A 24,402-nucleotide genomic window follows, 5' to 3' on the forward strand; every position below is an offset into this window, starting at 1 on the left:
GCATTGTCCGCGCTTAGAGGGTATACATTTGGAACACACGACAGAGGGGGAATTTTTTAATGATCTACTTAATGACTTAGATCTATCATTGACCATGGGACTGACGGACCCTACAAAGTGCTTTGAGATTCCATATTTTAAGGGGCATGGTAGGGGAACTTTTATCGATTATGTATTAATAACATCGCCAATGCAGTCCTTTGTGGATTCCTTGCCATTGAACAGAGTGAATTCAGTGATCATAACCCACTCACTGTTCACTTGAGGGGTCCCTGGATAGCTAATGCAGGCCCAAATCTCATTTCCGGTAGGGTAAGCACAACTGATGGGAGACAACGTCTTAAATGGACTAAAGTTACCCCAGATTTGTTGTATAAAGATATTAAAACCATCTGTGCAGATGAAATTCTGGTCTGCACACAAGAAGGCCCACAACCGAGGAAGGTTCTTGAAGCCTTCCCAAGTTTGTCGGTCAAGGTGACACAGTTATTGTTGGTCCCAGCAAAGAAATTAGACTCTGTGGGACCTAAGTGGTTTAATCGAGATTGCTCTAAAGCAGCCAGAAATTTAAGGTTGCACTAGCAGCTAAACCGAGAATAAAGGAGACAGTTCAATTGTGTCGTAAATATTATAAATCTACCATTACCAAACACAAGGAATTCCTAAGAGAGGAGGCATGGAGAGCGATTCTTGACCCTTCTATTTTGCGGTGTAGCTCTAGATTCTGGGCGGTAATGAAGAAACCTTTCCTGGTCCAGGTACCGGGTGATGGCCTGGAATGCTATATATCGAAGGAGGAGTGGGAATTACACTTCAAGCAATTATATTGTAGCTCGGTGGATGAAAGGCCCATTTCTGCCCCGAGTGACAGTGGCCAGATGATTAGTTTTTCTAGGGGGGAGGTTATTGAGGGGATTGAGGGACTAACAGCTGGGAAAGATCCTGGTCCCGATGGGATTCCTCCAGATTTATTTAAATCTGAGCCAAGTTTCTGGGCACCTATTTTAGAGTCCGTTTTTAACGCTGCAGCAAAATATGGTTGTCCACAAACATGGGGGGTCTCTACGATTGTCCCGGTCTTTAAGAAAGGGGACAAAAGCAGCCCAAATTGTTATAGGCCTATTTCATTAATAGACTCCATGGTCAAAATCATAGAAAGAATCCTACTGCAGAGACTTTCTGACTGGGCGTTGGAAAATAATATCATGTCCATCATGCAGTATGGGTTTTGTAGTGGCCGATCAACAGTGACACAGTGTCTCAACCTTTTTTTATTACTTAGCAAGTACACTGTGGCTCATAGGGGCACCATCCACCTCGCCTTCATGGACTTGTCCTCAGCCTTCGACTGTGTAAACAGGGGAAGGTTTTGGCAGTCCATGAGGGTGAAGGGTGTAGATAGTGGAATTGTCAATTTCCTGGCTGATATGCATAGCAATACTTGAGCTAATGTGAGATACTCCCAAGATCTGAGCACAACAAAAAATGTTGACCTCAGAAAGGGTGTTCGCCAAGGTTGCATCTTGGCCCCCTTCCTTTTTAATTTTTATATTAATGACCTTGATAGTGTGTTGCAGAATGTACAGTCTGACTGCCCTAGAGTGGTCAGGCAGGGGATTACTGTACTTTTATATGCAAATTATGCGGTTTTAATTTCCAGAACTGAGAGGGGCCTTCAAGCATTATTAAATGCTTTTAAACTGTTCATGACGGATAGAGACCTTATGGTCAACAACTCGAAATCATTTGTCATGCAAGTTGGCCAACAACCAAGAAGGAACTTTTCATTTAAACTTGATGATGTAGTGATTCCTATAACAAAAACATTTTCGTACCTTGGGGTCCTTTTTGACTCTAAGCTGAATTGGGGTCCTCATCTTGCAAAAAAGAAAGGGGAACTGGTCAGGGTTAATGCCTCCATCTTCATTTTCGCATCAAAATTGGGTAAAAAACCTATCAGTGCCATGCTGAAACTTTACACTGCAAAATCGGTAGCAACTGCTACTTATGGCAGTGAAATTTGGGGGTACACTGCCGGTGAGCAGTTACAGATTGCTGAAAACTTTTTTCTGAAGCATATTTTGTGCGTCCCTGCTGGCACACCTAATCTCTCGGTACATGAAGAGTTAGGGACGCAATATTTAAGTGACACTTTCTCCTTACGCCCATTAACCTGTTGGCTAAAACTGTGGTTAAATCGGGATATACCATTGACACATCTGATTGTGAGTGACTACATGACCCAGGACAAGGCAATGGGTCCCCTTGGATAAAATATGTGAAATCTAGCTTTGATAGGCTTGGTCGTTTGGAATTGTTTGAACACCCTAGTAAGATTGTAAAGGGTGATCTGGAGGTAATTAAACAGGACTTCCTTTTGGATAGGAAGACCCAGAGGGAAGAAGTGGAACTCCAGAAACAAAGTGTGAGAAAATTTGTCATGTTGAAAACGTGTGAATTTGCAGAGCCGTATCTGTTGGGCTCACTGACCTCTCATGAAAAGTTCCTGTTAACAAGGTTCAGGTTAAATCTTTTTCATCACCTGCTGATTAGACCAAAAACTGAAGTTTTTAATAAACTGGCAGCACCCTGTGGCTGCGACGGAAATTTACTCAGATCAGACCGGCCTTAATGTATTTACAACTTTTGCATAATGACAGTATTCTCCATATTATCGAATTTTTAAAATTGACTGTTAGGCTAAGAAATATTTTGGACATGTAATGGTTTTTTGAGATGAATGCACTGGTCACTTTTCTCCCGTTGTAAAGATGATACCGCACTTTTCCACTTATGGCACTTTATCTGATATGTGTTTACAATGAATGTGTTTTTTAACTGTTTTTAATGTATATGTACTTTTATAGTTTTTGTAAAACCGAAATAAAGTCTTTGAATTGAATTGAGTATGTTTCCCTGTGTCCCACAGTAGATAAACTCAGCTTGCAAACAGGAGAGCAGAGTACAAGTATGAAAACTGAAAACCAATTGGCAGGACGGGCATGCACTTGGCCCAGGCTTCGACTGGGTATGGCCTGAACGCATCACATGCAGCAGGAGAAATTATAGCGCTCTATTGCTCAAAGCAGGCTTCTCTTCCTTGTCTCAGGTATGTTGACACATCCTGACGCTATGGTTCTTGTGCAGAGTTGGATTGGGAATATAAAATAGGCCTGGGCACCCTAAAGAAAGTGGCCCATATTCGCATATTGCACTTTTTCGCAAAACACTGCTTCAGTGTCTTAAGTATTATGAAAAGAAGGGGTGGCTTCTCTAAAAGAAGCATGTTTTCTTAACTTCCTGAGATAAAAAAAAAGTGCAAATGTTGCCCGGACTCTTTGTGCATGGATTAGTTCACAATGGTGAATCACACCGAATATGAGTGAGGCCACTTCTGGTCAGTCCCCTGGCCCATGCTCGATTGCATATATTAGTGGGCCGGCCTAGCTAGCGACTGGGAATTAAACCTACTCTTCCATTGCAAAAGGGCCAATCTGCCTCCGGATAGGCCACTCAGGCCCCCACTGGGCCGCTGGTGGACTCTGAACAGCAGAGACAAAGCCCAAATAGGCCACCACACTGACCAAAAAAGCGGCCAAAGCTGCATCTCAAATACCAGCCCACCTTACCAATCCGGCCCTGTTCTTGGGGCTTAGAGTCCTCACAATGCTGCACAAACACAGGCATATCCGTACAGGTAAGAGAGGTGAGGCAGGGTGGGAGTGGTGCAGGCAGTAAGTCGACAGACGACGGGATAGGGAAAATAAAATAAATAAATACATAAAGCTACTTGCTTTGAGCTCACTGCATTGTGCAAGGTAAGTGGTTTTATTTATTTACTTATTTTCCCTATCCTGTCGCATGTTGACTCCCCCTCCTAATCAGCCCCGCCCCGCCCACCACTATTACCTATACTGGTCACACCTGCAAAAATTGGTCCCGTGCTTTGGGAACAATGATTTCGCTAAATAGCCTCAAGAGGCTCCTCCCTCTGGCCTCAAGTGTGTGAGCACCACTTAATGCTATGGTACGTAGGGCTTGGAGTCCCCACAATCCTGAACAAACAAGTACCGTGCAGTGGGAGAAACAATGGTGTTAAATCGTGCAAAGGGACCTACTCCCCCTGACCTCAGGTTTGTGGGCGCCTCTGGACACCATGGTTCTTGGGGCTTAGAGCCCCCACAGTGCTGCACAAACAGGCCTCGTTTCAAAAGTGCCTTACTCTCGAATTTCTTTACATTATTTTACATTATAAAACCATTCACTCCCACACTTTTTGCAAATCCTTCTCACCCACCTGTTTTACTCCAGTTTGTTTTACAAACCCTTCATCCCCACCTCCAGTTGTACTCATTTAAAAAAAAATCTCTTCCCGCTTTACTCCCATATATTTTTACAGTCCCCTTACTCACACTTACTATTCAGCTTTTTTTATTATAATCCTCTAACTCCCTCTCCAATCTGACCCTTCTTACCCTTTTGCACACTGTCTAGTTCTCTCGATGGACTCTGAGCTGGGATGGAAATACAGGAAATGTGACTGCTTTTCAAAACTTCTTGAAGATGGTGACATACAGGTAAGAGAGTTCATAAAAGATGTCAGAATAGTTGTGTGGCTGCCGAGCTGATGACTGATGGCTATATACACTCTGTGTTGGAAAAGGTATGGATGAGGAAGAATGGGGAGCAGCTTTCCAATGTGATGAAACATTGGTTTAGTGAAAGAAGGTCTAAAGAATGAGAAATTGTTGGTAAGAGTGGTGAGATGATTAACCCTCCCATTGCCATGCATGCTAAATTCACACAGTTGGCGCATGAGGGCCATTGCATATTAACCAACAAGAGATCACAGGGGCATTTTTGGTGGTTGCTGGTGGATGATCACATGGCATCACTGTTGGAGAGGTCTGCTGATTGCAAGGAGAGTGGCACATGTTTAAACATTAGAAGCATAAATGTTAAGTATTTGGATACACAAGAACATGAGAGAAGATGAAGTTGACATAAGTAGTACAATGATCTCTTTGGGAGAGTTCCAATGTGGAGAGTTGTCAGCAGTGCTTTAAATGGGCCGGTACTTTCAGTGGCAGAGTACCTGCACCTTTCAAGAGAGAGGGAATACTTTTAATTGGAGAATACCAGCACTTCTCAGAAGAGTACCTGCACGTCCTTTCCCATTTCAAGCACTGGTTGTGAGAGCGAGACCCAGAAGCAGTCATGTGGTACAGACTGTGGTCGAGAGAAGATTATCCTAGTAATGTAGAAATTGACAATGAAGTTCAGTTTATTTCCCTACTTATGCAGGATCTTGAAATAGGTTGTTGTGCGAAGCATGTTTTGCAACCATCAGTGAAATGGGCATACTGAATCAATCAATAGGTTAGTGAAAAGAGCGATTTAATTGTTAGTTGCAAGAAGAGATAATGTTAGGAGATATTTAAAAAAAAGTCTCTTTTGGTCATCTACTAGGGCCACCCCATTAGAGTGAATGAGAAACACTCAAGCCAGTCCTACTGTTCTAGACCTGTGGTTGAAGAGTTTTTGTGACTTTTCTGTTGACAGAGGAAAGTGGACCTGCTTGAAATCCTGTGATTGGGCTGTAGGAGGTGAGTTATACGTTTGGGCTTTCCATATGTTTATTACAAATTTGATGAAGGAGGTTAGAGGCCATAGAAAATTAGGTGGACCTGACAGCAAGAAGAACTCCATGTAAATATGGGAAATGGAAGGAAGAAAAAAGCTGACGAGTCTTGGGTGCAACAGGATGAAGGGCATATTAGGTGCATGTTGTAAAGGATCGAGAAGTTGTTGGAGAATGTGATACTTGGAACAAATAAGTCAGGTATGAGGTACTTTTTTGTGAGTCTATGTAAGGGTGATAATTGTAGAGTTTAAAATAAATATCAGGTTTCAGATTTGGGGCCTCATTTACCTTTTGGCGGGAGCCTGCTGACCTGCCAGGTCACAAATGGTCCTCAGTTCTCATCTGCCAGTGGAGGATAGCATGCCACAGTTAGAGATTCCCAACCCCAACCTTCTGCCTTCAGGATATCCACCAGAGTGGCAGGTGCTCTGAGAGGAGAGTCCTGAGTGGGAGCAATGATTGTTTGGTCTAACTCTGAATTATTTTGTCTTTTTTTGATGCATGGGAGATTGCTCAGTGTTGCAAATTGGGTAACTGGTTGAGGGGGTGAAAACCCGACTCAAGCAGCAACCACATGCTCTGTCACGGGAAAACATGAGCACACCCCGAAGTAACCTGTGCTTAACCCTCTGGTAGCGTGGCACAAAAAAAGTCAGCCTTAAGTTAGAGGCAATGTTTAAAGTATTAATGCAGCACTTCAATCAGTAATAATGTGAAAATACTACACAAGAAAAATTCCACAATAATGTAGAAACATATGGTACAATTGAAAAAATAAAAATGAGACACAGACAACAAAAATCTGAGCTTAGAAGGATGAAGAACCAGCTTTGCTTAACAGGTTGCGCTGGACTGGAACAAAGTCAGAAGTTCAGGCCAACCACGACTGAGAGCAGGCCGGCTACAGGGACCAAGTTGGGCCGCTGAACAAGAGTAACTTAAATCCTGGTTGAGGAGAAGTGCAGTCACATATCGAGCATGCGTCATGCAGCCGAGGCGATGCTAGGTTCTGGTGTGGAGAATCATCATGCAGAGGTGTTTCTGAAGAGCTATGAGGCAGCAATGCGAGGTCCTTTATTATCATTGATGATGCCATTGATGAGGGGCTTGCAATGCAAAGTCATGTGATGAAGATGCGTTACGCACCAGCCATTTCTGAAGAAGTTGCAGGGATTGCGATGCAGAGTCTTGCATTGTTGTCGAAAATGCCATCAATGGGGGGTTTATGATGTGAAGGGCTGCTTTTAGGATGCATCATGCAGCGGCGGTTCCAAGGAGACTGTGAGCTGCAATGTGAAGTCCTGTGTGAGGATGCATGATGCAGCGGTTCCAATTCAGAGTTTTGGGAGGGGATGCCTCTCGCAACATCAATTCTGCTAGGACAACAGGTGAGCTGACAGAACACCTTCATGTTCACTTCCAGGTGTCCAGGACTGCGGTGGCACCACTTGGGGGACAAGACTCACAACAGACTGAGTCTGGGTTTAAAATGAGTGAAGCCTGTTCTGTCCCTGAGGTGTCTGATCGGGAGGCCAGCTTCCTGATCCTTGAAGTTACTCTGGTGGCCCTGGGTTCATGAAGTAGGTTTAGTCCTTCACTCAGGCTTCAAGGTAGCAGGCACCTGGGCAGCAGGGCAAGAGAGTAGCAACATAGTAGCTGTCCTTCTGGTGCATCAGCAAGTCTTTCTGAGTCTTCTACAGGTACAGAAGATGTAAGATTTAGGGTCCAATATTTATACCTTTACCCTCTTTGAAGTAGGAGAATGTTCTTTTGGTTTGGACACCCAGAGGTGTCTGGAAATTTTTGAATCCCTACTCTGGCCCAAGATCTTCGGGGGGTCACAATAGACCAGTGGCATACCCTTTGTGATTGCTCCGGTGGAAACTTTGTGATGTTCAAGTGTGTTAGGTGACAGGTCCTTCCTCTCATTAAGTCAAAGTTGGCCCTTCATGAAACAACCTATTCCCCTTAGTCTTACTGTCTGGGAGCAATACACCCAGACAAAACTGCCAGCTACACCTAGTAATGTGACCTAGGGAGAGGCTACATGCACCAAATGGTTATGATGATAAAATGCCAACTTTCTACAAGTGGCATTTTCCGAATTGAGATTTAAAAATCTACCATAAAGAGGGCTTTAAGTACAATTCTTTCGACACCAAACTTGATTTTTGTATCTGCCCCCAATTGGAAGATATCACTTATGAAGTGTACTAAGGAAGCCCTGTCTTATCCTGTAGGAGAAGTAGACCTTGCAGTACTAAAAAACAAATATACGTGTTTTTTACTATCAGGATACGTAAAACTCAAACGTACATGTCCAACATTTTGAAAACACTTCAGCATTGCCCTCATGCTGATAAGGGCCTACAATAGTGTTGATTTATATGTACTAATAAGGTTGGTTTAAGCCTGGCAAAAGCTTTATTTTGCAAGGTCGAAAAAGCAGTTTAAAATGGCACACATAGGCTGCAATGACAAGCCTAAGTCATATTTAAAAGGGCTACTCAAATGAGTGGCACAAAAGCAGGATCACAGGAAGCATTTCATTTACTGACCCTTGGGTACAGTTAATACCACTTGATTTGGGATTCACAAGTCAATTATATATGCTAATTGGGTGTAAGCCAATGTTGCCATGTTTAGGTAGAGAGCACAAGCACTTTAGCCCTAGATAGCAGTGGTAATGTGCAGAGTCTGGAATGCAAAATGTTAGGGAAAACCATACCAAGGATGTCAGGTCCAACATTCAGAAAGACAAAATCAATAGCTCTGATGCAAAGGAATTACACTCCCTGCCAGGACGTGCCCTGGATTCCCCTGCTCATGAGCTGCAGAACTTGGAGAGGGAAAGCAAGTGATGGTCAACCTGCCAAAATATGATTGGGCAGCCTTCATTGCAATGGTTCCTTGGTGGATGTGTTTAGATTGCACTGCTTGTGCTCTTGAAGTACCTGGTCTGCATCTGAGGAAGTAATGCACTGCTGTTGTTTTAGAAATCCTTTTCACAATGCATTAATTACTATAACTCCCAGTGCTTGTTTGATGTAGTTTTTTGCAAGTCTCGTCTAGTACAGTCCGTTTAAGAATGTGTCATGAGAAATAAACAACATTTTTTTATTTGTCTTTCCTTGTCCCCCTAACCTTTCATTGCTGTAGGGGTCTGCTAAGGGACCATGTACAGACGTGATTGCAATATTCTTTAAAATCCCACATGCCAATAGTAGTAGTAACTGCCAGAAGAAAGGACTCAAAAGGCTAAGGCTCAGATTTACTAAGGGCTTGCATTGCCCTTGCATCACACAAGGTGATGCAAGGCAATGCAAGCTCTTAGGTCAGATTTAATAAGCCATGCAAAGCCACCTTGTGTTTGTCTTGGAGGTGATTTACTAAGATTTTGCACCATGTTTGCATCACAGAAGTGACGCAAAATGGCGTGAAATCTTATTTTCCTAATTAACTTTCCAATGCTAAACTTGTTTAGCGCTGGAAATAAGGTAAAAGTAATGCGAAGCAGCGCATTGCGCTGCTTCGCATTACTTTGCGCCATGGAGGCGTGCCAAGAGTGGTACATGGGGATTCCAATGCATCAACCCAAGGCTTCTCACACTAAACCCAATTTACTAAAAACCGTGGATAGTATTTAGCGTGAGAAAACTGCACCCTTTCAACTGGGCATAAGGAAGGAGAAATATTTCCATTTCTCCTTCCTTTTCTGATTTTGCATTCGTGCTGCACTGTGCAGCACACATACAAAGAGGGTAAAGCTTTCCCTCGTGTCTAGCATAGTATTTTGTACAGGAAGCGTACCCTTTCTGTACAAAACCGATGCTACCCTCATGCACACACCCTGGCGCTACAGTGCTAAGGTGTGTGCATGGCGCACAGCTGCTGAAATCAATGCCAGCGCAAGGGAAAGAGGAGGAGAGAGCCATAGCTTTGAAGATATAGTGCTCCCCTGCTACCTCCCTGTCGCGCAATGCAGTGCATCATCGCGGGGGCTGTGCTGCGTTGCGTGACTTTTTTGTAAATCTCCCGCTAAGTGTCTTAGTATATCTAAAGCATGGGTATTCGCATACATTTTCCTAGAGGGTGAAAAGTTTGGTCTTTCGTGGGACCGAGAGCCGCACTGACACCAGCAGGGTGGTGGTCGGTAGAGCGATGGAGGAGTGTAAAGTGGGTGTAGGGGAAGTGAAGCCTGTAAATCTAGAAAACCTGAGATGAATCCTCTCTTGCCCACTTGACCAAATTGTGTGTCCTTGGGCAATTGTTTTATTTCAATTTCCCTCCTAATCACACATAAGAAGACCTCGAAATGCATGACTTCAGGATTCGTGCTGTACTGATCCTGGTCCTGTGTTCAGATTTAATCACTATTGACCATGTTGTCAGGGTGGTGGGGGGAGCATGAATGCTTATAAATTCATGTTTGAAAATGATCACGTTTAAAAAAGTATGAATGCACTGATATATCAGACTTATGCAGGCCCCACTCCCTTCTATGAACTTGATGCAACCATCTCCCTCTACAACAATCGGACCATCTTCATACAATCATCTGATCACAACCTGGGCATCTTCGACAACATCTTCCCCAACATCAAGAACACCTTGTCTAAGTACAAACCTTCACCCTCCCAAGATCCCCCTTCCCCTGCCAGAAACCCCCTTACGCCTCAGTTGGTGTACTCTCACAGCCTCGATGGCCCATGCAACCCTACCCCTCCCCTCAAGAGCTCCACTATAGAGACCTGCAAACTAAATAGCAACTCTCCCAAGACAAGAGACAGGTCAGACCACATCTCTCTCTTCTCCACAACTTGCCAACAGGATCACCAACTGCCTAAGACTACTGGGTCAGAGGTCCAGAAGCCAATTAGGCAAACTAACCCCCTCTTACTTCCCTCTCCTCCTCTCTCAAGCTTATAGTACACATGACTCCCCCTCTCACAACACCGATATTACACCCTATTTCATACCTACCTAACCAGGCCAACAACATGACGCATCAACCCCAGGTACCTCTTCACATCCAGACTCCTCCCTTACCACTGCATATTCATCCCATATATCATGACTAAGAACCTCTCTAACCTTCTCCCTTTCCCACTTTCCTACCTCCCTAACCTGGCCACCAACGGGGCACATAAACCACTGGTACTTCTTCACAACCAAGTACCTACCCTACCACTGCATGATGCTTCCCATATATCTATCCAGTCTATTAACTTCTCTAACCTCCCTCCCCCTCCCCGGTGCATTTCCTCTTCTAAAACCCCTGTTCCGAAGGACCAGGAACATGTCCCCACACCAGACTGGAAGCTAGGCTAGATAATATTTCACTTACCCTTCAACAACTCTAGGCAGTGGTTCAAAGCCTCTTTCGCCTCACATCAGATCTGTCATGTATTGAGAAGTCTAGCGGGTATTTGAGGGCTTTGCCACATAACTACACTCATCCCTCAAATTCCGGGACTAGGCTGCCTACATGTCCCATATCCATTATAACCTCACCTCTAGGGGCTTCGACTCACCAAAGATGGAAAACATCACCCTTCCCTAAGGAACCCTTCAACCTTCTATAGTTAAAGTCTCACTCCAGGACTCGGATATTAGAACCCTTATTCATGCCTATGACTCATCATTTGCTGTGAACACAGATATGATGTGCCAAATTGAAACAGTCCACTCTGACCCGTCTAGAGAACCTAAGAATAATGCTAGATCTTTAAACTTAAAACATTCTCACCATAGTCCCCACCACTATTCTTTCCTCAGATGATCCCCACCACAGCTTAAATGCATGTTTCTCAACCACGCACGCAACCTGGGTTTCATCCTGGACTCCTCCCTCACGATGACCAAACAATTCAACGCCGTCTCGTCATCCTGTTTCAACACCCTGCGCAAACTCCGAAAGATCTTCTGGTGGATCCCCACCGAAACCAGGAAGACGGTCACCCAGGCCCTCGTCACCTGCCGACTGGACTACGGGAACACCCTCTACGCGGGAACCACAGCCAAACTACAGAAAAGACTCCAGCGCATGCAAAACGCCTCCGCACGACTCATCCTAGACATCCCCCGCCACAACCACATCTCTGCCCACCTGAGAGACCTGCCCTGGCTCCCCGTCAGCAAGAGAATCATGTTCAGACTCCTCACCCACGCACACAAGGCTCTCGACGACAGGGGCCCCAAGTACCTCAACAACCGCCTCACATTCTACACACCCACTCGCCAGCTCCGCTCAACCAGCCTCGCCCTCGCCACCGTCCCACGTATTCACAGAGCCACCACCAGAGGAAGATCCTTCTCATACCTGGCGGCCAAAACATGCAACTCCCTCCCCATCCACCTTCGGCTGACCCAGGACCATCTCTCCTTCAGGAAACAACTCAAGACCTGGCTATTCGAGCAGTAGCGGACCCCCCGCCCCCTCCCAGCGCCTTGAGACCCCAGTGGTGAGTAGCGCGCTATATAAATATGACTGATTGATTGACTGAATGGCAGATCAGCAGTTCGAAACGCTGCGGATATTACTGCCCTCATCCTGGCACATGATCCAGACATTTTAGTACAGACAGAAAGCTGGCTTAACAAATCTTCTTCACCAATATTCGACATTCTAATGCCCCCTAACTTTAACATAATTATGCTTGATAGACTGAGTGAGCTTGGGGGAGGAAAAGCATGTATTCATCGTACCAATCTTTCAGTTAAATAACCACTTTATGATTAACTATCATTGTGCGAATACATGTGTTTTGAGGTCTCATCCAACAACAAGCATGCTTGCAAATTCCACTCATTCTATCACCCTCCAGGAGACAATCCCCTTTTTATGGAATAGATCATGGAAATCATCTTGACGAATGTGGACGCTCATGGCACCCAGATCTTCCTGGAAGACTTTAACCTTCACTGGAATGACTCGTCAGTAAAATGCCTCAAAATCCTTCATATTTTACCTCAACCTCACCCAAATATGTGATAGCTCTATGCACATCGAGGGAGCTACCTTAGATCTGGTCATTAGCAAGAGCAGCTCCAATTAACTTGAATCTATCGCATCATGTGACTGGACGTACCATCATTTAAGATCCTTCCTCATCATAGAACCAGTGAGAACCATCAAGCCACAACCGAAGAAATCAAGACACTGGCAAAGAACCATGACAAACATTAACCTTTATGACCTGTCATCCCGCAAGGACAGAACCCTGCCTCCTCCTCCGAACATGTCTTATATTGCTGCCCTCACAGACCACTAGAATCACTTGATGTCAAACATACTAGACACTATGGCACCACTACAACTGAAAAGAATGCCTACCAAAATATCCAAACCTTGGTATAACGGGAGCCTAAATATGGAGAGAAGAAATTTAAGACTAGTTGAACTGATCTGGAGATCCTCAACCTCCGTGGACCATCTCACTCCGCTGAGAGCTTTGAGAAACTCATATAATAAATGCATCAGATGCTCTAAAGCTAGCTATTTCAGGAAACAACTAGATCAAGGAAAAAACTGACCCAATAAACGGTTTGAGCTCATCAACCTTCAATCTAACAACCAACCCATACCCCCTCCACAGAACCCTGTCAGCAACCAAACTGTGAAGTGATTGCTTCCTTCTTCCGTGAATAATCAATAAAAGTTGAACAGGAACTTTAGCAGCCTGTGAGAATCTTCATGCCACCCCTCCATCCCCTGGGCTGGATTTGCCCCCACAACGGCTAATTCTCCCTCCAAAAACAATGCCTCTTGGAGCTTATTTCAAACAATGAATGAGAGCACCATTTGAAAAACTCTGGCTACTCTGAAACCTTCCAACCATTTTAGAGACTCCGTACCACTGATCCTCTTCAAGGATATAAGATCATCCATACTCCCTCTTTGGATGAAGATAGTTAATGCCTCACTGCTCCAAGGGTAAATCCTGGATTGCCTAAATTCAGGGAAGGTTACCCCCATCCTAAAAAAAACAGCTGCTGACCAGACTAACCTCCACAATTTTTGTCCAACCTCCACCACTTATATGCTGGCAAAGCTCCTTAAGAAATGCGTTCACAACCAACTATGTAGCCATATTGAACAATTCCAAGTACTAAACAAATTCTAATCTGGCTTCCGACAGGGGCATAGCATGCAATCCACTCTTACTCACATTGTAGATGATGCACTACGAATGATGGACCAGAATGAGTCATGCCTTCTGATCCTCCTCGACCTCTTGTCTGCTTTGATACAGTCAAACACAATACCCTCATAGGTCTCCTGGAGCACAGGATGGGGCTCTTAGGGACTGTGCTCAACTGTTTTTCCTCTTTTCCACACAATAAAACCGAAAGGCTCTGCTCACTCTGGGGGTTCCTCAGGGGTCCACTCTTTCTCCCACTCTCTTCAGTCTGCTCATGGAGCCTCTAACAGAAATCCTGAAAGTGTCCAACATCCGTTATCACATTTATGCTGATGACACACAACTGTATCTGAAAATCTCATCCCAAGAGGACATCAGATCTCTCAACTCATTACTTCAGGAAACGCAAATTCGGCTGGCACTCAATGATCTGTAATTGAGCGCTCTCAAAACTGAATTCCTCCTCATTGCCACTGACAAACAGTCCCTAGTCATCGTGAAATGGGTGCAACAACTAAAAACTCTCAACTGTACTCCAAACATCAATGATTCCACAAACTCGCTTGGAATTACACCGGACAAGCATCTGAACATGCAGAAGCACATTAGTGCTATTATCAAAGGAGCAAACGTCCATCTGGGCATCCTAAGGAAAATAAAACTGTTCATTCCCCATAACGTCCTCAAGACCGCAGTGCCAGCATTTGTGATCTCTAAACTAGACTATGGCAGTGAAACCTCTACGGGCTTCCGAGATCGAAGATGGATCCACTTACGGCCTCTCTTAATGCTGCTACAAGGTTCATTACAGGCTCCAAATGCTATCATCGTATCTCGCCTGAGTCCAAAGTTCTCAACTGGCTCTCGTATGAAGCAAGAATTCATCTAAAAGTTGCTTGCATGACCCTCAAAGCTCTACACTTTAAAACCCCATTATACCTTGCACAAAAACTTGAGGTCTCTGGAGGCTCCAGATCCTGTACAGGACCCTGCCCCTTACTACTTATACCTTAGACATTCCATTAAAAAAAGACTTACAATCGTGCATTTTCAGGTATTACACCTAGAATTTGGAACTCCTTACCTCCTGAAACAAGACTGAATAATTCCACAGCCTCCTTCAAAAGGGAAGTCAAACAGATTCTGATGAATACATTCCTGGACTAGTCCTCTAGCCGACCTGAGGTCTTGCTATCTCACTCTTGCCTCTTGCGATTCTAATGGGATTGTTATTATTGGTTTTGCCAATGTACTGCTCGTTTGTGTTATGACCTTCGGCTTCCTCCCCAAAAAAGTCTGAGGGCCTCATTTATGAAAAGTGATGCATCGCTTCGTGAAAACAGCGATGCGTCACTTTTCAGTGCGCCCTCCTTGTGACACCAATGATGCGTCATATTTACAGTATGACGCATCATTGCGCAAGGGGTTACAGATATGTCAGTATTTCTGACGTATATGTAGGGCGCAAAAGTGACGCAATGCTGGAGTGTGTCACAAAAGTGATGCAACTCCAGCAATGTATCCTTTCACATGGGGCAAGCCCCATGTGAAAGGGCCTGCGTCAGTCTTACGCCTGCTGAGAGGCAGGCGTAAGAAATTGACGCATTTGTGTCCTAGAAGTGGCGCAGTGAAATCACATAGATTTCACTGCGTCACTTCTACGACCCTTTCTTACGTCAAAACGCACCCCCTCGCATACATTATACGTGGCGCAGGTATAATGTGGCGCAGGGGTTTACAAAGTGACACATCTACCTAGATGCGTCACTTTGTAAATATGGCGCAACAAGGCGCATTTTTTACGCCACTGGTGCGTCACAAAAAGTGACACACCAGCGGCGTAAAAGTGACGCACAGCCTCATAAATGAGGCCCTAAGTATTTCTGCTGAAGAAATCCTGGGTTAGACCTTCAGTTACAACCTAGGATTTGCTCTCATAATCTTTCCTTATTGAAATGTTTGATTGTTTTGACTGATGTTGGTCTTTCCTAGGTTGTCCCTCTGCTAATGTCAGTATTTCTTGCACCATCATAGCTTCCCATCTGTAAAGTGCTCTGATATCCCCTGTGGTCTTGTTCGTGCTATAGAAAGCTATTTACATAAATAAATACAAAAATATAATCTGCGTTTTTAAGGCAAAATGGTTTAGCAGGTTAAGGAAATAAGGGGCATATTAGCAAGAACCTTGTTAAAATTATCACCATTTTAGCGGCAGGAAACTGCAGCTATAACAGCGATAATGGCTTGCTAATATGCGTTATAGAATTCCAATAGAAGCCTAGGTTAGATGTGCAGGACATCTAACCTGGGCTTCTATTGGAATTCTATAATGCATATTAGCAAGCCCATTATTGCCGTTTTAGCAGCAGTTTCCTGCCGCTAAAACAGCGATAATTTTAACGTGTTTCTTGCTAATATGCCGCTAAATTTTGGGAAATTTGAAGGAACTATCATATTTTTACAAGTTTGCTGTCTTTAAAAATGAAGGTTTTCCGAAAGTTAAGGGGGGCAGCACACCCTTGCTACTCCCTTTCTTTTACTGCAATTAACCTTTAAATAAATGCTTGTTGTTTATTTAATTTATTTTAATGTTAGTGCTGAGTCTAGTAAACAGCCCCCCAGTGCTGCTATTGCTCAAGGTCAGTAGGGCCACAGGTTGTATTTTGAGGGCCGCAGGTTGTATTTTAAGTATCACTGATCTAGAATAACACAAGCAGCGCAAGTCACTGCCTTGCCTTACTCTTCATTAAAAAGGCGTTCCTTAGGTGGATTGTGGACATTCCCACACATTCAACCATGTATTTTGGTGTATTCCTGGGTTTACTAATAGTAAACCTGGGAATGCATCAAAATGGTACGCCATATCAACAAAAATGTGTTTATTTTTTCTCGTTATTTCCTCTTTCTACATGTACTTCAGTCTGCAGGCCACATAGAAAGAGGACAATGACTCAGTATTTGTGCACAAACAATCCTGCCTGTATTTCAGGCACCATTGCGTCATGGTGCAAGGGTGCCTGCGTATGCGCAAGGCTGAGAGCGCAGAGAGAAAGCAGGAACGAGCCATATCTTGGTAAATATGGCTCCTTCCTACTCTCTCAATTTGATGCAGCACAGAAAATTGTCTTGCTGTGTTGGGTCAAATTTGAGTAAATCTTGCCATAAATGACAATTTCCACACAACAGTAAGAAGGAACAATAACGGCAAGGTACATAGAAACTGTAATATTTTAAATTTCCAGTAGATGGCAGCAAAATCAAGATGATTATTTATTGCATCTTTAGTGAAACAGCACGTTTTCAAGCGGTTCTGGGGATCTAGGGTTAATTTTGCCCCTTTACTCAAGGTTCTCACGCACGGGTTTTAAAAGTGTATTGTTTTGCGTTGTTTACTCACACGAGTGAGCTACAGAATTCAAAGACCTTATTGCCGTAGGCTCATTACATATACACAGTGTGATTTTGATATATTTAGATATTTCTATAGTGTTGACAAGATCTAGGATGATGTTAGAGAGCTTTACATAAATATATGGATTTGATAGGGGGCGTGGACAAAGAGGCCAAGATTGTGGTCAAGCCTTAACGAGGCTCTCATCGCCCGACGTCAATCTCTTCCCATCCTGTTTGACAGCAGCCATACAGAAGCCCCCTCTCTGGCTCCTGACGTGTGGTGCCCTGGACACCCTCCTCAGCCCTCCAAGGGGAGGCAACAATTGTTTAATCGAATCCTGTCAGGCACAAAATCCATTGTATGGGTGCATGCACTGCCATTTGAATTTCCTTGAGTGTTCTTTCTTCTTCTTGCTTTCTCTTTTGTAAATTATGTTTTGTTTTTCGATGACTGATGTTTCAGGGGAGGAAGTATGGGGTGGGGGCAGTTGGTGGGGAAACTTATGTTTGTCTCGGCGGGATTGTTATTTTGTTTGCAGTTTGTTCTTATCTTTCTGGTATTTATTTCGCGAGCTGTCCAACGCAATATCTCTGACTTCTTACCTGTGCTCCGGCCCGCCATATTCAGTCTGCCCCTGTCCCTGACATGTCCTCTAGTGTCCTGCATTTACCATACCATCTTCCACTATGATCACGGTTATCTCTTGGAATGCTAACGGTCTCTTAGACCACAGAAAGAGATCTTCTCTACTGTGTTATGTCAAGTGACACAAACCAGATGTAGTCCTATTGCAGGAAACAGACCTGCTGGGCTTCCACTGCCCCTTCCTTGGCTAATTTTGGCTATGGCAGATTTTTTCACTCGGGCTCCACCAGAGGCTCATGGGGAGTCACCCTCCTGTTGCTTAAGTCCCTTCCACTGACAGTGATCAAAGTGCCTGAGGATCCCCAGGGGAGGTATGTGGAATTAAAAGAGGAATGGCTGCCCGCTATTATCCGATCCCTAATAATGGCCCTTCCCCGGGGACTACCCTTGTGGGAGGGGATTTTAATGAAGTTCCGGATCCCGAGCGGGACGCTTGGCAGGTCCCAGTCCCAGCCGATGGACACGTTTGGTATGATTGGTGGCCTGGGATGACTCCCTGGGTAACTGCGACGCATGGCATTCATGGCACCCATTGCTACAGTCATATACAAATCAATCCACAGCCTACAATACAGAGTCGCGGATTGATCTGCTGTGGATGCAAGCAACTGATCTCCTATCACAGAAGCCCATCCAAGGATCTGGAATCTCCAAGATTGTGCTTGAAAGTTTGGGTCTTTAGTTTCTACAATGCACATTGTCAAAACCCTTACAAATCTACTTAAAGCACTCCAGGCTAGCGATTCTTTGCAGTGATAGTCTGAGTAAGCTCTGTTACCTGTAGCATGCAGGGAGCCCACTCTTTATTCCTCTTGAAGCAAGGTACATCCAAAGGGCTGTAGTCCCAGATAATTCATTAGGTGCTATCTCTTGTAGGAGAGGTCTGCTACACAGGAATGCCAGAGCAGGTCTGGAGTTTCGAAGGGGGATTGGACAGGCAGATAATACCAGGTCCATGGTTACGACTGCTGTGGCATTCCTTTGTAGCAGACCTCTCTTGCAACCAACAGATAGCCTCTCATTGGGTGACCCACTTATCACTTCATTAAAGCAGCCTGGCTAATCCTCTAAGCTCTTGGGGGCATACTATCAAGGGCCTTATTTCCGCTGACAAATCAGGGGACACCACAGGAAAGCTGAATTTTGGTTTACAGACAAGAAAGTCTTATAACTTATTTTGTGTATATTTCAGGATAAATTCAACAATTTCATATTGTTAGATTTATCCATACCATTCTCCCAAATCCCTGAATGATAATATTATTTCATTTCTACCAAGAGTTATGCATTAATATACTATTGCCACGTTAATCTATGTGGCTGGAGATCTGCATCACGAAAAATGAAATGTACAAGTTCTCCAACACCAGGGCTTATAAAACATCTTTTATAAGGACCCTGCTCATAGCTACATGATGCCCCACCTCTGGGACACCTAGTGGAGTCTTTCGAAGGTCCTAAATATTTAAAAATAGTGTTGATCCTCACTCCACAGTGCTCGTAGCACTTTACTACAATAGCTGTAGTGTAATGTGCAATCTATCTATCCACAGGGCGTATAAAGCCTTTTTCATCAGGGCCCCTCTTATAAGTACATAAACCCTCACTCCTGGGACACCAAGAGGAGACCCTGGGTGTACCTAATATGCCAGGATATTGTAGTTTATTACTTTTTAAGTGCCCTTGTCACCAAAGTCGGGTTTGGGCACAACTTACAATTAAATGTAGTGCTGCAACACAGGACTGCTTTTAAAATGACCTCAGGCTCTCAGTGAAGAACCGGGTTTTAGAACCCAGCGGCGCCAGGGGCACGCCCAAAGTCTTCGGGTTCACCTGTCTTAGAATACAGAGACACCGGATACTTCTGAGTGGCATCAAAGATCAAATTTATTGGCTGCAGCCAGTAACAGAAGTCCTAGAAATCATCACGGTATGAGTTCTCAGGAGACTGCTCAACTTTACAAAGCAAGTCATCCCTTTTTATGCCAAACATTATGCTTCAGGCAAACATTCTTTGTTTACAGTTTAACCAATCACATGTTTCCACAATGAAAGTATTGTATGACGACAAATCCATTTTACAGTTGTCCGGCCCATAATCAATCATTGAACAAACCCAACATTCTTCTTTAGACAAGCCGGACAAACCCATAATAAAAAGGACCACAACCCATATCGTAAATAGACCATAAAAGAAGAAACAGAAACACATAGAAGTAGGATAAGGCATGTTTGTGTGCAGTAAAACTTTATGAGGTCCTGTGCTCTGATCCTTAATCTTGATCAGCTAAAGGGCAGGAACTGGTTTAACAAGGTCAGCTTCAGGCAACAGGGTCAGTTCACTCAGGTCAAACAGGAGTCAGCACGACCTCGAGCTAAGGTGTACATGTCCTTAAAAGACTAGTTCAGCCACAGTCATCGGCCTATGTGAGGGCAACCACAAAATGGCTGCCATACACAAAATGGAACCCACGGGTTCAGAATTCACAGAACCTCATCAGTAGTTCACACATGCAAGAGCATAAAGGGCTGCTGGGCTCTGAACTACTGTTTCCTATTATATGCTAGAGACTTAAAGGTAGTTGTTGTAACCCCCTTGCCCTATTATGTACTAGGGACTTATAGGGTAGGTCATGCCATCATAGGGGTACCCCATCACATAGTGTACCCTAATGTGTGTGTGTGTTTTCACCATAGCACTGGCCCAGGGCCTGGCTAAGAAGAGCCTAGTGACAGTCAGAGTCAGTCACCACCAGTCCCAGTCAGCAAAAAATTGGAGTGCTCAGGGCACAGTATGACTTTGCAACAGCAATAGAGCTTAATTTTAGAGAATATTTCCTTAGTCCTGCAAGAATATGTAGTAGAGGGAAGCGTGTAGCGTGTTTCCAAAAAGTCTGTGCGGTATACGGCGTGTGTATTTTCCTGGTTAAGCCATGTATATAAGCCATGTATATACCTGGTTCTGCCAATATGCAAAAGTGCGCAGTAGAAGATATGTTAACTGTATGTCCCTGACTCAGAGCATATGATCGGCAGGGGACAAGTGGTGAAGGCTTTGTTATTCGACCACTGTTCTCTGGACCAGTGAGAACGCATGGCAGAGTTTTTGTTATTGGACCACTGTCTGATTGATTTATAGGGTTTAAATAATTTATAGGACTTATTAAAGCTACAGGGGCATATTTATGAAGACTAATTCCCATTCGCAAACGGGCCGATTCTCAGAATCTTCCCGCTTGCAAGCGGGAAAAAGTCTTTTGGGATGTATCATCCCAAAAGGCCCTCGCAATATAGGGAATTGCAACATTTGCGATTCCCTATCTTGTGAATGCATTTAAGGAATTGCAAATTGCGATTCCTCAAATGCAATGCAGGAAGCACCCAAGTTGTGCAATTTTGCCATAAGAAATCGCAAATTACCACCAACTTTAAGTTGGTGGTAATTTGCGATTTCTTTGAAAAATTCACTTTTTGGCATTTTTCAAAGTGGCATGTGGCGCATATACATGCCCTCAGGGCATGTATGTGCACCACATGTGCACACATACATATTTCAGGGATGCAACAGGGTGTCTGTTTCACACCCTTGCACCCTTGAAATTGCATTCACAATTTGCGAGTACTTAAAGGGTACTCGCAAATTGTGAATGTCTTCCTATTCATTCCTATGGGCCTTTAGGCCCATAGGAATGAAAGGGAAGGTATTCCTTAATTGCGAATCGCAATTTGTGATTTGCAATTAAGGAATATTAAGGAATCGCAATTATTATTGCTCTTCCAACATACATTGCATTTTGAAAATCCTTAATAACGATTCGCTAAAAATAGCTATTAAGGACTCACAAAACGGTTTGTTCATACATATGCCCCAGAGTCTCTTACATCTTCGTTTACATTTTATTATTTTCTAAAGGGAGGAGATGTGCTATGATTGTGTTGCATTCTGTGCACAACTCTATTGTTCTCTGCTCTGCTCAGCCAATATGTGATGTCATGGAATGTTGGTGAGTGACTGGAGAAATGTGACAATTTGGATGAGTGGGCTGAGCAGAGAGGGTGCTGAATATGGTGGGGTTGCTCTTAAGTAACCTGTAACTTCTAAACTCTTCAATAAACCTACAACCTATTATTCTATGTGAACTTGCAACCTGACTCCTACCAAGAGGGAATGTTTCAATTATAACAATCTGGCAAGACTTCGGGAGATGTCAGCTTTTCTGTGATAGGCTGGCAGACTTTTTTTAGCATAAGATCATAACTATCTGTACTGTTTCACTCCTATTGTCAAACCTATGGCACTGTCTGGCAGGATTCTATCGAACTGCCTTTTAGAAGCTTCCTTCCAAGGGGCATATCATCAAAGAACAGCGTTAAATATCGCTGAGCAGGCTTAGCGCCGATTTGCTTAACACCGGCTATCGCCGGATTTGATCACTGAGATATTGCGTTCTTTACAAAGCATATCTCCACGGCAATATTAAATCCGGCAATAGCGGCGAAATCCGTGAACATCGCTGGAAATCCAGCGCAACAACAGAAGCGGTAAGGTATTCCTTGCAAATAAGGAGATGTGGATTCAGCCATAGAATCCACTCACCATCCGATGTATAGCTAAGTCTGCTTTTTTGCAGACATTAGCTTTCGGCGATATTCGCGGTTAGCGTGGATTTTAACGTCGGGATTGGTGTCCAGGGCCAGCTTTTTGATAGGGAGAAGTGCTTTTAGCCATGATTCCTGTGTTGTGTTTGAAGGAAACAAACACTTTGCATCTCATTAGAGATGCAAAGCGAGGCATTGGTAAAAAGGCTGCTAGAATGCGCTAAATAGGGCGAAAACATTATCTCCGCTTTTTTGGCTTTTAATGCCAAAAAAGCGGAAATAAGGCCCTTGATAGTATGCCCCCAAGAGTTTAGTACCATCACCTTGGAGCAGTCGAGAGATGCTATTATGCAAAGTAATCTGGATTGCCTTTAGACCCCTGCCACCGCAGGTGCTTAAGAAGTATATTAAGATCATCAATCCGATTCTACATGCCTTACCTAAACAAATACTCCTATCGGCTCTTCGCCACACAATTGGAAGTTAGCCCTTGTCAAACCTTTGCTTAAGAAACCCAATGCTGACCCAAAGGACCTGCCTAATTACTGGTCTATTTCCTTACTTCCAGCACCAGTATAAATATTGGAAAAACTGGTCAATGTCCAACTGGTCAATTTCTAAGAATAAAATAACCTTCTTCACTGTTCTCAAGCTGGTTTCAGACCTAGACACTCCACTGAGTCTGCAATTCTCGAGGTAACTAAGGGGCATATTACCAAGGGGGGCGATAGACAATTATTGCCGATTTAGCGGCCGTTTTCGGCCGCTAAGCGGCGATAATTCTATCGCCCTATTAGCAAGCTGTCGCTAACTGATGTTAGCGACAGCTTTTAGGCGATAGCAAGTGGCTTGGGGCCCGCTTTGCATGTCAGCGATGTTTATCGCCAATGACATGCAAAGTGGGCGTACCTAACCCGTTAGCGACTGAAAGCAGTCGATAACGTCGTATCGCCTATTAACAAGGCAGGCGTAGCGTTGGAAATATTCGCGCTAAGCGCGAATATCTCAAAAAAATAACGCCTGCTCAGACCAGTTCTTAGCCATGTTATCCAATGGGAGGTGGATAACATGGCTAAGAGCATTTTGTCGCTAATGCGTGAATATCCCTGTATTCTCAGCGATATTCACGCTATCGCCGGAAAATGTATCGCTTTGGAGATAAACGTTGCTAATAGGACGTTATCTCAGCGATATTTACCAGCGATGCTTAGCGGTAAAAAATGTGTTGCTAAGCCTAGTTAGCGATAAATATCGCTAATCGTTGGTAATATGTCCCTAAATTCCTTAAGCTGATGTTAGATAGTGGAAAAAATAGTGTGCCATTTCTTTTAGTTTTGTTGGTTGCCTTTGACAAAATGTTTCATGATATTATCTTTCAGCGTCTGGCAGAGATAGGGATTCATGATGCTACCTTAGCTTCAATCTTTCTTAGAAAACTGAAAGAAAGTTATCACTTTGGGGCCTTCAGACCAAGGAGAAACTGCTTAAATTGTGTCTCCAGGACTCATCACTCAGCCCCACCTTATTCAATGTGTATATGCCTCTTTTATACTCTTATCAAATCATTTCGGATCTCAACCATGTCGTATGCACTTGATACACAACTGACTCTTGCCTTTGAAAAGGATTCCACTAGCTGTGAAGGAAATTTGAAAAACTGATTGTCAGAAGCTATTACGTGGATCACATAACATTTTATAAATTGCTACGTGGATAATATGGAAATTCCACTTTTGGGGAAAAACAACCAGTTATTTGTCCCCGAGTTGCAGCCAGACTATCATGATAGCCTCCCCTACATACTAAGGTGGTAAAGAACTCAGGAGTCAAGTTAGAGTATTATATCTTTTTGCCCACATGTAAACACCATATCAGGGGTATGTGTTTCTGTTATTGTCTCTTAAAACTTTTTACCCTTTTCTGCAAGGAAGTTGGATGTTCATGCCCCGATCCCCCCAAGGCTTGACTGCCGCCAT

This window comes from Lissotriton helveticus, chromosome 1_2, assembly GCF_964261635.1.
Source record: "Lissotriton helveticus chromosome 1_2, aLisHel1.1, whole genome shotgun sequence".
In the NCBI taxonomy this organism is placed as follows: Eukaryota; Metazoa; Chordata; class Amphibia; order Caudata; family Salamandridae; genus Lissotriton; species Lissotriton helveticus.